The sequence below is a fragment of the Apodemus sylvaticus genome, chromosome 2, assembly GCF_947179515.1.
Source record: "Apodemus sylvaticus chromosome 2, mApoSyl1.1, whole genome shotgun sequence".
Lineage (NCBI taxonomy): Eukaryota > Metazoa > Chordata > Mammalia > Rodentia > Muridae > Apodemus > Apodemus sylvaticus.
In genome coordinates this window covers 138003630-138018564 of record NC_067473.1, presented here as the reverse complement: position 1 = coordinate 138018564, position 14935 = coordinate 138003630, and the positions used below count along the sequence as shown (strand labels likewise).

At 40.2% G+C, this 14935-nt stretch overlaps 1 protein-coding gene across 6 annotated transcripts in view; it reads right to left on the bottom strand.

Moving 5' to 3' along the window:
* The window catches only part of LOC127679002 (contactin-4), a 358955-nt gene that overhangs the window by 141302 nt on the left and 202718 nt on the right, over nucleotides 1-14935 (bottom strand). The window lies entirely within an intron of this gene.

Genomic DNA, 14935 nt, shown 5'->3' with positions numbered 1-14935 from the left:
GGCAACCTAATTCTGCTATATGAACCCTCTAGGTACCATATGCTGTAACTGTATAGAGAGCCAAGAGTTACTCTAATGAGTTCATTTGGCAAAGGGGACTTAGAAACACCATGATGGAGATTTACTCGAAAGATCATAATTAACTATGGCATATCTGTTATTGAAATATGAGGGTGAAACTATACAATAGAAAAATCAGGGCCCAAATCAGTGTGCGATCTCAGGTCTTCAATATTTGTACAAGCCATCAAACAGATGTTTCTTTCCTGAGATGGCAAAGTCAGGAGGAACTCCAGTTATGGCCTTGCTTCCACTGAATAGGAGTACCAGTTGCATCACTCTGGTTCTAATTGCTCTTAATTATATGCCACTTTGGTTTGGATATTTTCATGACCACTTAAACCCATTTGACGATACCAAGCTATTTCATCTGAACAAAGGCACTGCTGAGATAATTCAAAGATTTCATTTACCTCTTCTCCAAGGGGTTTAGCTGGTTCTGACCCAGCCTTGAAATCAAGCCATTACTCCTGTTCCCCGCAACTCTCTGCAATTCTAAAGCCTATGGATACAAAAGCTGCCGATTCATTACTGAAAATTTGAGGTGATTAAGAGTCAAGGCTGCTAGGGCCACTCATACTATTGATATTAAAAGCACTATCAATTTCCCACTGTTCTAAAAGGGAGGTATTAAAATGCTTTATTTTTACTAGTGATTTTTTTTTTCTGTCTTATGGCCAGATTCCAGATGCTCTGTGCAGTGCAGAGGAACATAATTATTCCATCCTCTAGCAGTACTTCTGAATTCATGGATCATGTGATATGTGAGACATGGATTCAATTCCCAGCTCTCGCACTGACAAGCTCTACAAGATTCCATTACATAAATGGACTGTCAGGCCCTGGTTAGAGTTAACAACAGCACTGACCTCATAAGTAGTTTATAAGGATTCAAAAGGATCTCATACAATATTTAGCAAAGGCTATAGTAAAGATTTTTAAAAATGCAGCAACAAACTGGGGAGGAAGGCTTGAAAATGTTCATTTTTTTTAAAAAAATTGAGATTTATATGATGGCAATAAGGCAACCAAGAAATACATCACTAGAGCCAAAGGACGGAAGTTTCCTGAATCCCCAAGGTTCCTGATGCTGAAGATTTATTCATGAATGTAACAGTGACAGAGGGTGATCAAAGTCTCATTTCAGCTTAATGGCTGGAGATTCCCCAGGGCTTCCTGCAGCCAAGCTGACACACAGTTTTTCTGTCACTATTATTTTGTTTCCATCAACATTATTTCATAATGTCAATAATCTCTCTGGAAACACATAGCATCTTCTTATTGAGGATGATTCTATTTCTTCCATCGAAACTCTGCAGACATTGAGTCTACACCACCCTCATTTCTTGTAGTATGTGACTTGCTAATAATGTCTGTCATCTAATACGCCATGCTTGTGTGCCAATATGCACACACACACACACCCTCCCAGTCATCTGCTTCTTTATAAGGGTCACTTGCGTTGGCAGTAGCTCATAGTCCTATCCTGTTGGGAGCTACTATTGGCAGGTCCTGCCTGCCAGGGATGGTATCTTCACTGAGGGTTCCCTAAGCGCCATTGTTTGAGATGTTTGGACTCTATTATGTTAATTTGTGCTTTGTTGGTAGGTTTTTAAATTGCTTCATGGGTGTATTGTTGTAATAATAATGTTTTCTAAAGCCCTAGGAAGCAAGTCTCATGATTTCTCTCTTTTCTCTCCCAAGCTGGCTATTTAATGAACATACAGTTAAAAGAAAGCCACTATGTAAACCAGCTGGGGTGAATATGGGTCCCTGACAAGGGGTGGGTTTCTAGTTTGTCTTTGCTTTTCTGCAATGTAGAATTGGTCAGCGGTGTGGGGAACATGGCCAAGTTTCCGTTTGCCCTGCTGCTCTGCCAGTTTTTGCCTCCTGTGCCTTCACGTTTAAAGGCGCCACCCTTGATCTAATTTCTCCAAGGGGTTCATGTCATTCCAAAAGAAGCTTCCTTGGCAAAAGTCAAGAGCTCTTGTTCTAGAGAGCCAAGGGAAATAATTCAAGGCTCCAACCAAATTTCCTTGCCCTTCACTTTGCATTAGATGGGCCCAATGGAAGTAACAATTTAATCAAAAGTGTAAGCACAGGAAACCCAAATAAAGTCAAAATAAAAAAGAAACCCAGCCAGAGGGAGGGGCATGCAGCTCTAAGGATGCTTTCCCATGCTCTGTCTGTCAGACAGAATGGGCTTTTGGAAACTTTTCCTGTAAAGGACTAGATGGTCAGTGGTTCAGGTTCTGGGAGCCAGAGTTTCCGTTGTAATCAGTCAAGTTTGTCTTTCTGGTGTGAAAACTGCTGCGGGTAATTAAGCAATGAATGTGCACAGCTGCTTTTGATAAAGTGTCATGTGTGTACACTGAAGTTTGACACCGATGCAACTGTTGGGTGTCACAGAATGCTGTTTTCCTTCAGATTCATTTCCCAGGTTTCAGACTATGCAGACTTAAGCAGAGGGCGGCTTCCAGCTTGTGGACTCTAGCTTCTGTCTGGGAAAGAGAATTTTATGAAGAGATGTCCTGTGTAAAGAATTTTAGTCTGGACAAAACAGCTGTTTGAGAAAACAAAGGAAAACCAGTGTGACTGAGGAGATAGTTGTGAGAGTGTGGGAGGGGACAGAGATGCTCTAGAGCAGAGGTCCTCATCCTCCCTAGTGCTGTGTCCCTTTAATATAGTTCCTCGTGTTATGGTGACCCCAACCATAAAATTAAATTGTTGCTACTTCATAACTGTAATTTTGCTACTGTTATGAATTGTAATGTAAATATCTGATATGTAGGATATTTGATATGTGACCCTAAAGGAGTTGTGACCCACAGATTGAGAAATGCTGAGAAATGCTGATCTAGAGTCTTACAAGACATGGGATACCTGAGGCTATGGGGGGGCGGGGACACTGACCCTGGCTCACCTAGGAAACACAAAATATCCACAGTCTTCTAGGTCCATCTCAGGATTTGTGAAAAATTAGGATTTGGACACACACACACACACACACACACACACACTCACACCTACATATGTGGACATATGTGGTATACAGTCATATATAGTGCATGATTGTACCAAGACATGCACATGAATGTGTCTGTATTATGTGTCTAGAGTATGTACATGTTTGCATGTATACGTGCAGGCTTATATGTATAAGATATATATATGATGTATGTATATGTACATGTGTATATGGTATGTATATGACTCATGTGTATGTATATGTATATACATATATATATATATACACACACACACATATATATATATACACACATATATATAACATATATGTGAATATATATGTGGATGTTCATGCTATACACTGGTAGAGAAGCCAGAGGAAGATATCAGAAGATATGCTCTATTACTCGTTGCCTTGTTCTTTTGAGATAGGGTCTCTCATTGAACATATATCTAGAGAGGTGGCTAATAGACCACAGTAATCCCCCTTCTCTGCTCTGAGAATGGATGGGGGTCATAGGCATGTGTGTGGCCAAGCCCAGCTTTTTATATGAGTGCTGCCTCAAGCAACTGTATATCAAGCACCCTTACAAGCTGAGCCACCGCCTCAGCCTGAGCCTTGGTATGTCTTTGTTAGTGTTGGTACAGTCAGCAGGTACTAATATGCAGAGCTATACTTGGGAAGTGCACCTGGGTCTTTGCTGTCAAGATGGAGAAATTCTGCCCCTAGGAAGCCTGGTGATTTCCTGGTTGGATGCACAGTAACTCACAACACAATCTCTGAATACTGCTACCAAATTCAAATGACTAAAGATAGGATGCCCCTTAAAGGAGTTCTAGAGAGGCATAGCAGCATGCTCCTGAACTCTGTCTGGTCCTCAGTAAAATACAAGTTCAGGTTTTTCACATTGTAGGTTTGTTTTGTTTTGGTTGTTGTTGTTGTTTGTTTGTTTTTTATGCCAGGTTAAGAAATACCTCAGCTTTATTTCTAGTTAAAATATTCCATTTTCTCTTAAATAAAATGTTTTTAAACACTGTTCCTTATACTTAAATATTCCACCACCACCTTCATCAATTCGTTCCATGAAGCAAACACTGTTTTTGGTTAATTTTTCTGATTGCTGTAATGGGTCAACCAACAGAAGCAACCTAAGGGAGTGAGCTATTCATCTTAGCCTGAGGTTTCCTTCTATCAAGACAGGGATAGCATAGCAGGATTTGTATCCACATCAGTGGTTAACATGAGGGTAGGGCTCCACATATCTTGGTGGCTCAAGAGCCAGCGACCTCAGGGCAGAAGCAGGGCTAGAGTTTACCCTCCCCTAGTAAACCACTACCAACCTTCCAAGCCTTACAATAGAAAGATACTGTAACCTCCCCAAACAGTGCCATCAGCTGGCAACTGAGTATTTAAACACTGTGGTGGTGATACCATATTCCAACTGTAGGAGCTGGTTTACTCAGGACTTATGAAAATACTGAGTATCTACCAGCATTCTAGGCACAATACAAGTACCTGTGTGCCGTAAGCCCAATAACACGTCTCCTCTCCATCCTTGTAGCCTGTGAGGAGAAATGAATACTAGCTCATCATATCTATAAACAAAGTTTCTCCAAGAACAGAATGAATAGTCTTTGCCCTTTAAATGACTACAGACTTTTTTTTAGTCTCTCATTTTATGTCATCCACAGAACCCTGATTTCAATGACATTATGTCTATCATATTAAATATTTGTTGTACAGAGGGGGAATGAGAGATGTGACAGGCATTTATTAAAATGAATTAATCAGAAGTCTGATGTGCGAAGCTTCAGGGTTTAGAAAACCCGGGTAAGGGCTGGTCCCAAGGAAAGTTCCTAAGAGGTTTAACAGTTTTAATGTTAATATAAAGATTGAAAATGAGGATGGGGCAGAGGGCTCTCTCTGGCTACCAAAGAGAACATTCATATAGGAGTACTGCAAAGGACATTTTTTAAAAATAAAACAAGGATTGCTTTTAGATTGAGGACCTAACTTTACAGTTTCCCCAATGAGTTCCATATATATGTGTAAGCCTTAACCAATACTCAACAGGTTAAGACCAACAGGGGTCAGGCTCATCTCAGGTGGTCACTGAAGTACATTCACCCCTGACCATTATATCGCATGATTCCCTACATTAAGGTAGAGAATACTGCTGTGGTAAATTTATGGAGTCTTCCGAAGCCTACCCACGAACGAATGTGTCATAAGAAACATTTAAAAGAAATCTCTCTCTACCCTTTCATAACTGTACAGAGGTACTAAAGGCCATAAGTGTCCAAGCCTCTCATTAGCTGCTCCAAGTCAGGCAAGCTGAGGTAACAGGCGAATATTCCAGAACCAGATTTGCAGAAGCAGGATAAGGTTTATTTCCACAACTGTGCATGCAGAATTAAAGTGATATAGTACCGTCAATAAGCAGGGCAACAGATTCCGTGAAGAGGCAAGGTGCTGGCGGTTGCTTTGATGTTGTTTTGCCTCCAAGGCAGGATTTCCATTATTATGGAGATGAACTGCCTGTAATTATTGCAATAACATAATTGTTCCCTAGGGCAGCATCCCTAATAACAGAACAGTATAGCTCTGCAGCAACTGTACGAGCTATCCTGAGGGCAGGTTTCTCATTAGGAGCACACATACAGACAGTCTGCCTCCAGAAGAGAAACGGATCCCCGCTAGCAATGAGCATCCCCTCCCACAATCGGCCTTCTGGGCAAATATCCGCCACCGCCTTTGGCGCCTTCAGACCTGGGTTTCACACCTTGCATGCAAGGTGGAGTTTCACGGCCCTGTGCTGGGATTCCCTTCCATGTTTTACATAAATTTCAACTCTCTTAAATGCCTTTGGGAAGACAGGCAAATTGAGGCCATGATCCGATTTCACCTTGGAGGCGGATGTCAGTGTCTCTAAAAAGACACTGAACGTGATTTCATTCCTATTTGGAATAAAAGACTCATGAACACGATTTTATTCCTATTTGGGTTGAGTGTTTTAACAGATTGCCAGCCTTCACCGGGTATACTATGTAGGGCAGGGAAACCCAAATATGTGTTTCATTCTGAGAACATAATAGTGAAAATTCTAAATGCTTAATGTGGTTTTCCTGTCTGTCTTCAAAACTGATCCACAGTGACCAGTGTGACAGTAGGCTGCTAAATCAGACATCTTTATTTTTATTCATTTATGTATTTTTTAGGAAAGATAACTCATTTTATTAATCTTAACTTAACCCTATCTTTCCCAGATGAGGTTCTGGCTTTGCAGAGAGGCCACACCCTCCCACTTAACAGTTGGGCCTCTGGGAGGTAAAAGGATAAACTATAAAGTGTGGGGAAAAGCAAGGTCTCTCACCTTTCAAACATGGAACTAAGAAGGACTGCATGGGAAATGAGCAATCCCCCCTTTGGCAGTGACCAAATGCGCAGTATATAGTTTCTTGGGCTCAGTCATAGTCTACAGTAAGTCGTAATAAGCCACTGATGCAGTGAGATCACCAGACATCATTCAATATACACAGCGGCTCTAACAGAAGACGCACCTGACGCTCTTTCCCTTTCAAGAGCACAGACTCAGGCAGCTTTGGCCTGGTCTTCCAGCTCACCAAGAAAACACCCCTTAGACACTGAGTAGAAGGTATAACCATAAATTGCTAATAGCAGGGTCCAGATGCCTAGTCTGGATGTGATGTTTTGGGTGAATCACTGTGGCAGTGTTTTCTACCACTAGGAAAATTGCACCTGTCCCATCAACTGCTGTTATTCAGGGATCAAATTCTCCCCTGAAGGGTCAATGGGACATTTCTGGTGTTAGCATCCAGAGGGTCACTAGCTCCATGCTTGCTGCTCTACTCTAAGCCCTGGCCCTCTGAAGGTTAGAACCCACTTGCTCTTTCTTGCATAAGTCTACTGCTTTGGCTTACATCTGTTATAGTCTAGCTGTGATTTTAACTTTTAGTGTTCTTCTTGTCCTCCTCGGCAGCTGGCTTCTTTATCTTCTTTGGGAGTGATGGTTCCTGAGGGCTCCTTCCTTTGACCCACAGAATACTCTGACCTCAACACTGTTGCTGATGAACTCCTCTCCAGAGCTTCTTACGCACCGGGAATCTTACTTGCCTGGCTAGTTCTCTGTGTGCATCCCTCAGCTTAACGATGTAGGAAATGGCCACGAAGCACCCACTGGGTACCAGGCAGGGGTATAGAAGAAAGTGTGACACACTGAAAAGGCCCAATGACATATAGCAGCCCTCCCTAATGATATGGGAAGGTATGAGAGGAGGTCAGAGAGATATAAGGAGGACTTAACTGGGCCAACTTGGAGACAAAAGAAAGGGGGCACAAATCATGGATTGGAGGAATCCTGAGAAGCCAAAAATGGATTCTCCCCTAAAATCTCAAAAGGAATAGAACACACACAGGCATGGCCTTTGATTTAGCCTAGTAAGGCCCATTTTAGAATGTTGGTGATTTCAGCAGTCATATGCTAAATTGGTGTTGCTTAAACCAAGAGCACATTCCAAACATACACACACACACAAACACACACACATACATGAATATTAGCCATTCTTTTCTTAAATTTTCTTTTTTTAAGAAGATTGCTTTTTATGTTTTGTATCTTACAGTTTTGCCTACACATATGCATGTATATTATGTGTGAACCTAGTGCCTATGGAAGCTACAAGAGAGCATCAGATCCCATAGACCTGGAGTTATGGAAGGCTATGAGTCACCATGTGGGTGCTGACAACTGAATCTGGGTTCTCTGCCTATATATATATGCATATATATGTGTGTATTTAAATATTCACATAATAAATGCAGCAAATACATTGTCATTCATTTGCTGTTTAATCAGGGATCCTTGGGGCCATGTTTTGTTTTTTTTTTTTTTCTCTTGCTTTCTCAATCCTTCAACTTAATATATCAGTAAGGGCCTGAAATTCTAGCCCATACATCTGCCTTCTCTCTTTATTCAAGGGACACTGATACCATTGAGCCACTCATGATTTCCATCCCAGATTGCTGCCTATCCTTGGCTTCCTTGAACTCACTGTCTTCTTTCACTCTGGTTTTGGCTGCTGGTTGCCCATGAAGCAATCTTTCCACAGCATGCACACAGCTGGGCATAACTCCACACTAAAAGCCTTCAATTCGGTTGAGGGTTTTCTGGTTCCAAGTCTAAGCTCCTCAGACATAAACATGAAATCTCTAAAATCTATTGCTCTCTTTCATTTTTCAGTGTTTCTTTTCAAGGCTTAATATATCAACTTTATACCCTAGCCCTCAGCGTTACTGAAAAAAAAAAAAAAACCACTCATGTGATCTTGCTCGAGGACCCTGTTAGTGGACTACGAGCATCTTGGGGACTGGCTTTATCAATCTTTCCCTTCTATTCTCAGTGCCAAGCAGAGGGCCCAGCCTATGGCAAGAGCCCTAGGACTGCTTTATCATTAAATGATGACAGAGTTGGGTAGTTTTAAGCAGAGCATGTATGCTCATGTCCAGAACCAGGTCTGTGATACTTAAGCTATAGTTTTGAGTCTCTTTTCTGTGCTATTTATTGGCCTACTTATACCTAGTTACTATCTATTAATTTACATAGTGTACCACTTTCATGTCTGTAAGAAAGTGAGGAGGGAGTAGAATTTTCAAATGTGATAATGAATTAAGTCTTTATTTACAGTGCCACCCCACAGTTAACTGGCAACAGCAAGGTATGCCTGACTCACTATTAAAGGGGCTGCTTGCCCCCTCTGCTCTCTCTTGCCTTCTTGCTCTCACTCTGTCCTCTTGGCCCTTCCTCCTCTCTCCCTATTCCCCTCACCCCTCTCTCCACATACTTATGTCCAGCCTCTACTCCTCTGCTCTCTCTCTCTCTCTCTCTCTCTCTCTCTCTCTCTCTCTCTCTCTCTCTCTCTCTCCCCGTCTTTCTCTGTCTCTACTACCCTCTCCTCTCCCTTCCCCATGCACTGAATAAACTATTCTATACTGTACTGTCTGTGGCTGGTCCCTCAGGGGGAAGGGATGCCTCAGCATGGGTCTGCAGAGGAACCCCCTTTCCCCCCACTTGACTGTGCATCCTCCAAGCATATTCTTTCCCTCTTTATTTTTATAAAACACAACAAACATTCCATTCATTCCATTGTTACTCTAGTTAACACTTTCCCAGTTTTAGAAGGAAGCAAACTATTTCTTCTAGGTGAATTTTTCAGATGTCCATACTTACATTTTTAAACAACAGATTATTTTTTTAGAGTAACTATTTACATGAAGCAATCTTCAAAGATGACTTATGTACTCCCCTGTTTTACTAATCTAAGTTTATGAAGCAATTTTTCCGTTTTGGAGAGGTCTCTGAGCAATAATGGCTGCTCTTCTCTGTATTGATGAAAAAAGTGCTTCTTTTCCTCATGAATGCAGCCTTTAATTCTGGCTGATATACTTTGAGGAAGACATTCAAAGAAATGACCAATATGATCCAGACACGGGGTGACAAACAGTATCATATGAAGAACATCAGAAAGAAATGGAATATGCAAACTCACAGAAGATCTAGAAGAAGCAATAAGAGTAGATTTCCAGTATGTGCATAAAGAGACAAGGGGGGAGAAGTAAAGGGATTTGATTTGTTAGTGTAGGTTCAGAATGTAGAACTGAAAAGTGAGAGGATTGCACTGTGAATATCATTTCTCATCAAGCTGGTTCTCCATCATTAGAAGTACCTGGGAACTGAGAAGGATAAGTCTTGTGTGGATCCTTGTTCTGGATGAGAGATGGGATCCGTAGGGATCGTAGTAGGAGTCATTTGGCACTGGTGTCTGCGCATTCTGAATTCTCAGGTTTTGCGGTTGCAGCTAGATTTATTTGCTAAACTTTGTACATCACTCTCACTCTAAGTCCATGGTTCTCAACCTGTGGGTTGTGACCTCTTTGACAAATCTCTTTGACACTCACAAAATTACATTTATTAAGGAACAATAAAAGTAATTTTATAGTTGGGGTCACCATAACATGAGGAATTGTATTAAAGGGTCATGGCATTAGAAAGGTTGGAAATCATTGGTCTAAGTGGTTGAAAGGGACATTTCCCCATATGCCTTCACATCCACTCCATCAGCTCAAAAGGTAATCAGATACTCCTTGAGTTCATGTGATTCAGGGAAGAACTGGGGCCAAGGCAGGCTTAGCTGAGTTCTAGTGGATCTGTTCTGGAATGTCTATGATCTCCTGGGATAGAGGGCTAATGGTGACTCTCATACTACCAGTAGAAACCAGTTTATTGGAGAATGGAACCAAGGTAAATAGAGATACAAAAGAGATACAAGCAAACATGACAGAGTTCTGATGGTTTCTCGTGAACTATGCTTAGAGTCGCAGTCTACATATCATGTTCTAAAATAGGGGGGCCAGAAAATTCACTTTCATACTTAATCCTATTTGAGATTAGTCTAACTTAAAACTATAAGAGTTCATCCCAAGGGATGCTTATCCTTGTATTTAACATTCTAGGGGCTTAGGTTATTGATTTTGCTACTTCTGCATATTGATGTTTTTGTTACAGCACAAAACCAATCTTATTTGCCTCAAGGGCCTTCTGTCAAAAAACTAAAAGTCAACAAAATAATCAACTTTATTCAGTTAGTAAGCTTAATTGCTCAATTCATCCAAATGATTGGGACTATTTCCATGGTGACTAGTGGTCCCTCCTGAGGACTGAAATAGTGAGGCTGTTCAAAACATCTGATATCACCAACTCTAATGGCTCAGAAAATGTATAAGAAAATAGGAAACATTCCATGGATGTTTGGGTGTGGGGCCTGCCCTGGAGCAAAGCTAAACTATTATTTTGCCTTTTCAACTTTAATTTAGATGGTGGAATTAATATAAGTAAAGCAAAGTTAATATGTTTTAAATTTGTAAACAAATAGAAATAATAATTTTAGAACTATACATTTAAATCTGTTAACATACTGATGGACTTGTAAGGTTCTACCCACGGAACTAACATGCCCCCTATCGTCTGCCCCCTCTTCCTTTATACTTTCTGAACTTTAGAAGAGACTGTATAGATGACCCACTATACTGGGTCCCAGTTAGTTTATACTGTTGTTCTTCCTATGGGGTTGCAATCCAGTTCAGCTCCTTTAGTCTTTCTCCTGACTCTTCCATAGGGGACCCTGTGTTTGCTTCATGTCCTTCCTTATGCTTCCATGGCAAACTCATTTACAGACAGTTACACAGTTGAAACTGGAATTAAATAGCAATTGATAAGCGTGGTCTGACCAAATCTTCAGAAAATAGGATTTAGGAAGAACATTAATAAAATAGAATGGTAGATAATGGAGTTTTGTTTTAGTGTAGTTACACCAGTGCCTTGTAATTAAGGGATTAATAATTGGTATTCAAAGGTTAAAGACTCAGTATTTGATTGTGATGAGTCTAGTCTCAATAGAGAGAATTAAGGCTAATAAGGCAGTATGTTAGAAATTATTACTCAATACTAATTACCCTTCATATTGGCCAACTACCTCAATCTTCTCCTAAAATATAGATTATCCTTTTTTCATTCACAGATAACACTTATGATTGATTTTGTTCATTTGTCTACCTAATTATCTTTCATCTCTACCAACAAAAGAGAAAAATTGCATTCACTTTTGCCTATGAACAAACAATAGTTAGGTTTGTTTGATTTCTAGTTCTTTAAACTGTTTGCCGTGTTCAACAGGGCACATGTATTACTTGGAGGTTAAAAGCCAGCTATTCCTGCAACCAACTTGCTGTGCAGATTCAAGGGTTCATTACGATTGTATCAACATGTTAGAAAGGTGTGGTCTCTCGTTTCTAAGAATCAGAATTTCAAAAAAAAGAAATCTAGGTGTCTCCTTTCTCCTGTAAGATGAAATGTTCCAATTCCTGAGTTTCATCTCCATATGGCTGTGGGGCAGGATGTCCTGAATTTCCTCTTTATGCTCTACTTGACTGGTTTTAAGTGCATTTACATGAGCAAATATGTTCTGCTTGATAACAGTGAAGAGAGTACAGCAGAAACATGAGAACACAGCCCCGATATGGAAATGAAGTGCTAATATTATAACACCATAATGGGACCAGCTTGGTGACACTGGAGGTGGAGGTGATAAATAGCAGGAACTAAGTGACAGCAGGGAGTATCTTCAGCTGAAATACATCTTCTGTGTCAAAGGACTGTGGAAGCATCCTTGATGTCTATTAATGAAACCAACACAACGTGGACAGAGAAAACATTATAGTAAGCATAGTGGTGGAAATAATAAATCAAATGTATTTGCCCTATAGAAACTAGCACAATATATACTATTTTCTAAAAGAAAATTAAATCAGTTATGAGGAAGTAGTTAAGCTTTAGTGGTACTAAGCTACCATTAATGCAGTCTAAAGTAGTAAGATGGCATGTATAAATAAGTGTGCATGGTTGCTTCTTTTCTTGTAGATATATAGCAAGATTATATTTTTCTTTAAGGGGACAGTGGCTTGTTTGGGCTAGTGTAGTATCAGTAAACATAAAGTTGCTTCATTTCCAGCCTGAAACACGTTTTATTTTTATTATGCAGTGGCAAAGCTTCAGAAAGAGTTTGTCTTGTGAGGTAGTCCTTGTAAGAGGGCAGAGACACTTATATATGGATGAGAAATGGCTTCTGCTGGCTTAGATCGCCACCTTCTTACAGCAGCACAGCGTACGCTCTAGATTGTTCCTCAGCAATTTCTCAAACTTTATTCATTCATGACTTTGATGTGTATTTAAATATCATTTTATAAAGCATTTTATTTATGTAGGTTTCATTTTATTTCTCTCTCTGTGTCTATGTCTGTCTGTCTGTCTGTCTGTCTGTATTCTTGTGTGTGTGTTTGTGTGTGCTACCTCTGTTTGTGTGTGTGCGTGCGTGTGTAGATTTGGAGGCCTAAAAAGGGCACTGGATCCCATGAGTTAAGGAGGCTGTGTGCCACCAGACATGGATAACTGTGGCACTCTGCAAGAGCCTTTTTTTTTTTTTTTTTTTTTTTTTTTTTTTTTTTTTTTAGCACCATATGATTCTCTTAATGTTATATCCTTAAACCATCTTAATTTTTATTTTTGTATTTATTTACATTCCAAATGTTGCCTCCTTTCTGGTTCCCATCTATGTGTTTTTCTGCCCATTTTCCTTCCCCTTTGCTTCTAAGAGGGTGCTCCCCTACCCACCCACCTGCTTCTACCTTAACCTGTTAGCATTCCCCTTCTAGTAATCCTGTAGCATCTAGTTGCTACAGGATTAAGCACATCTGCACTGATGTGCTTACTGAGGCTCACTGAGGGAATATGTAGTGGGGGCCATGGGCCAGCCCATGTATGCTCTTTGGTTGGTGGCTTAGTCTCTGGGAGCTCTGAGGGGTCCAGTTAGTGTATATTGTTGTTCTTCCTATGGGGTTGCAATCCAGTTCAGCTCCTTTAGTCTTTCCCAACTCTCATAGGGGTCCCCCACCTCTGTCCAATGGTTGTAAACCTTAAAAAATACAGCCTTATTCTAAGCAATGTACATGGTGCATACTAATTACAATTTGATTATATTAAAAATATGTGGCTATTAAATGTAATCTCACACAGCACATTTTGAGAGACACTAAGGTAGAATTGATTGTTCCCTGTGTTTCAGTAAGAAACCCTGTTTTCTACTACTGTCATATTACTAAATGGACACAATATATAGACCAGCAGTGCAGTCATGTTTGATAAGACAAGCTTCTTTTTGCCATAGGTGGTTCTTTCTGTTTGGGTTCAGACTGATGTAAACGCTAAGGACAAGTTAGTGCTGAGTGCTCAGACCTCAGTGGGTCATCTATACTGTCTCTTCTAAAGTTCAGAAAGTATAAAGGAAGAGGGGGCAGAAAATCCAAAGTGTACAATAATGTAGATACCACCTTGTGGGTAATATACAGGAGTCGTACTCTTGAACTGTAGCAGGTGTGCCTGCTTGCTCAAAACCTCCATCACACTTGGGCCTGATGATATTATAGAAAGGGCTGGCAGTCATGAGGCCAACTCCTTTAGGAGTTAAGGGATGTTCATGGTTGCTGGGGGAGGCAGAGACATTTTCTTCAGTGGTGTAGTCATGGGTCTATGCTCCTATAAGGAACCCTAACTGAACTCACTGGGTCACAGAAAAGCAAAACTCAAGATATGAAATTAGAAGGGAGATTATGTGGAGAGAGAAAGGGAACTTATGGCAGTGGAAGAGGACAAGAGAGGGCAAGGGGTAAATATAATTAAAATAAACAATATGCATGCGCAAAAATGTCATAATAAAATTGATTATACATAATTAATATATGTAAATAACAATAAAAGTTATTTGCTTTCAATTTACAGATTTGCCTTAAAATTTGAATGTCATTCCAGTATCCACTGGGCTGCTTCCTTAACGTATCAGGAATCAGAAATGTCTATTATGAAGCTAATACGTGTGTGGATATATATCACTTAGAAACCATACCATTTGTTTATAAAAAGCTATTAAAATGAACAACATCATCAGTGCAGTGATCTAATTTGTATATGCAAATGTGAAGGTGTACAGGTGTAAAAGGGTAGATACACACATTTTTAAACGCTTCCTTATTGGATCTATGAATACTTGCCCTTTAACATCAATTAAAATCATTATGTATACAGCTGGTAAATCCTGTCTTATGGGTGACAACACAGGCTCACGCATAATTACCCTTTTTTTCAGCAGATCGAATACATTACAGAAAGGAGTAGAGGATATTTTACAGGGGTGACAGCTAAGACAAGGTCTTGGAGATATGTGCTATTTGGTACTCTCTGATGTCAAACTCCAAGTAACCCATACAAATTTGCATCCT